Here is a 3,551-nt window from a genome sequence, read left to right on the forward strand (position 1 = left end):
TAGCAGTCATATGCCTTAGGCACTAGGCCACCAGAGCTCCTAATGGGATGCTATGCAACACTAAAGAATAATGTAGAGTCTGCAAAACACTGCATAATATGGATGAATTTGGAGGACATTATGCTGAGTGAAATAAGTCAATCACAAGGACAAATATAGTATTAGTTCATTGTTGTGGAGAGTCAAGGAAAGGTTTAATTATGGAGAGAAACTTTCTTGGTTGCCAGGAGTAGGAGGGGAGGGGAGGGAACACGGCAAAAAAAAACAAAAAAACATTGATCTATGTCACTTTAGTTTTGTGTATTTCACTGTACATATATTTCAATAAAATGCATTTTTAAAAAATTGTGAAAGGTAAGTCAAAGCCTCAAAGTAATCCAAGAAATCTTTGTGTATCATGCAGATGCTTGAGGAAAGATCCCAAATGCTGCCAACTGTTCATTCATTCATACATTCAACAGCATTGTTCTGGTTACCTAGTGCTGCTCTGATAAGAGATATACCACAAATGGGATGGCCTTAACAAACAAGAGTTTATTCTTACAATTGGAGGCTTTAATTTAAGTCCAAGTTCAAAGTGCCAGGCTCTAGGGGCTGGGTGAAAGCCCCTCAACCTTGGGGTCCACCTCTGCCTCCTGCTCCCAGCACACTGGAGCTGGAGGCATTTCTTCACGCAGACAGCTGCTGCCTGCCTACGGAGACTGACAAGCCCAAGGTTGACAAGAAGGCACAGAGTCCCGATGTTACCAAACCACACCACAGGCCGTTAACTTAAGCCTATTGTAAGTCCCAAGGTTGGCAGAGCATAGCAGGCTGCTGAGCAACAACATGGCTACATGCAGGGTCCAAGCGTGCCATAGGCTAGAGACCATTCCCCAAGGCTTCTGCTTATATATAGGAAGCAGACCACATTCCCTAAGGCAGCTTTGCAGCTGCTCACAGTAGATTCCACCATGGAGTTGATTATCAGTCTCATCATGGGGAATACTACACCCAGCTGCCCAGCCACTCACCCAGGCCCAGCCAAGGTGACACACAAACTTAACTACCACAAGCATGAAATTCATATATTCTGTATCAGGTACAGTTTGGGGCGCAGGAAAGAAATTGCAAACCAGATAGAAAATAGACTCTGTTCTTAGGATATTTATAGCTATAGGGCAGAGTGAATCTGATTAGACTCGATGACAGTGGGTTTGGTTTTGCTTTTCTTAGGTCGTTTACATTGCGCCGAAATGGGGAAATAGAGGAAGAGAAGTTCTAGGGGAGAGTCAATGAACTGCCATGCAGAGGATTAAAATAGGAAGATATGATGGTGTCTGTGGGGCTACTGAGTTCTGGTAGCATATTGCCTAAGGCACTTGACTGCTAACCAGAAGGCTGACGGTTCAAACCCACCAGTCACTCCTCGGAAGGCAGGCTGGGCAATCTACTTCCGAAAGTGACTCTGCCTCGAAACCCAAGGAAGGGTTGCTATGAGTCGATCCCACTCGAGGGTACATAACAACAAAGTGGGGCTACTTTAGATTAAGTAATGAGAAATCTGAATTATAAGACTGGTCACTTCATATGCTTTGTACTACTTCCTCACCCATTTGGTGGCTTCCTCATTTAATTCTCTTCCTCACATTCCCTTTTAAGAGCCCAACAAGGTACAAACCATCCTGCGTCCTCACCCTTTTTCACTCTTAACCGACCCGCCCCATGTTTCGCCACTCAATGCGGCTGCGCCTAATCCTGTATCCAATTGGATACAGCGTAGGGCTGCGGGAGGCGTGAATTGGTTCCGCAACCATGGGGGCGGGGCTAAAGAAAGGGGTGGGGCTTCCCTTGTGGTTACCTAACGCCTGGAAGTGAGAGGCAAGAGTCCTAAAAATTACATGTTTGTTGTTGTTGGGAATCTGAAAAATAAAGCGCTACCATGATGGTTATTGAAACTAAAGCTGAAAATGTAGGTAATAGGCCCTTGCCTAAGGGTACGGGCAAGGGGAATTTACAAGCGGTCAGGCCAAGACGCAGAGGCGATGTATGTTGAGGCAGGGAGACACAGACACTGAGATCTGAGGTAGAGGGCCGGGGCCCAGTCTGTAGAAGCTGAGCTGGCCGCATTTGAAATCTGTTACCATAACCTCAGGTACCTGTGAACAAACAGCGTGGAGACGGATCAGGCCTTCACTGTGGCCGAGGAGCTGGCAGCTCAGAAACGCAGAGACTGTGCAAATTCCGGGAGATGCACCTGAAGCAGGTGAATAGTCCCAGAGGCCGGTTCAGACTTGTCATTTGGCCAGGCCCCTACGCCTTCGTAGAGGGACAAGGAAGCTGAACCAGCTCGCCTTACAGACCACAGAGCTGGATTATCCTCTGAAATGAAAGATCTAGCCCAGTCGTTCTCAACCCAGCTGCACATCGAAATTGTTTTGAGACCATTTGGAGAAATATACGTGTTCAGGCCTCAGTCCTAGTGTCTGATGTAATCAACTTCTGTACCAGACACACCTATTTTTCAAGAAACCTATCCCACACCCACTACACCCAAGCCCAGATAATTCTATCAAACCTTTCTTTTTATGGAGATACTGTAGACTAGAGATGAGAAGGAATTTGTCTAATATAACACAGTGAGTTGGTTGATCATGTATTCATCCAAAAACAGCCCAATAGCTTCTCATGTGCCACAACCAACCAGATAGTTTAGGTTTACAAGAACAAAAAAGGTTCTTTTTGAGTACAGAAGGCAGACCCAACTGAAAAAAAAAACCTCACTGCTGTCCAGTCAATTCAACTCATAGCGACCCTTCCTTGAGTTTCCGAGGCAGTATCTCTAAGGAAGTAGATCGCCCAGTCTTCCTTCCAAGGAGTGACTGGTGGGTTTGAACTGCCAGCCTTCTGGTTAGCAGTCAAATGCCTTAAGCACTATGCCACCAGAGCTCCCAAAGGCAGATCCATAGCCAATAATTAATTACTCCATGACCTGGCAAGTGCCATGTTAGAGGACAAAGTGCCTCAGAAGTGCAAAGAAAATCTGTCTTTAGGGGACTTCAGGAATATGTAGGAGGTGACAACTAAATGGCTTGAAAGGTAAGTAGGGTACTAGCAAACAAACAAAGCAATTGGGGCATAGGTATCCAAGCAGAGGGAGCAACTGCAAAGGATGAGTCCTTACCAGGTAAGAGTCCAGCAAGCAGCTGAGGGCAACTGGAGAAAAGGGTATGTGAGGAGAATGTGGTTGAGATCTAATTGCCCAGAAAAACCCAAAAATTGAACACTAACTCACTTGAAATATTATATAAAGAATACATATGTATTCTGAATGATGTCAAAAAGCAATGATAGAATTAAGGGTATTGCCCTTCTGCAGTTTCTAATGAAGCATTAGAGTGATGCTGTAATTCTGCCAGATATTCAAGCCATATTCAGAAGAGGATGTGGAATAAGGGATAGCTTTGTTGATGTCAGATGGATCTTTGCTGAAAGCAGAGAATACCAGAAAGATGTTTACCTATGTTTTATTAACTATATAAAAGCATTTGACTCTGTGGATCATAACAAAT

Source organism: Orycteropus afer, unplaced genomic scaffold, assembly GCF_000298275.1.
Source record: "Orycteropus afer afer isolate SDZICR_OR568_19922 unplaced genomic scaffold, OryAfe1.0 scaffold00031, whole genome shotgun sequence".
Lineage (NCBI taxonomy): Eukaryota > Metazoa > Chordata > Mammalia > Tubulidentata > Orycteropodidae > Orycteropus > Orycteropus afer.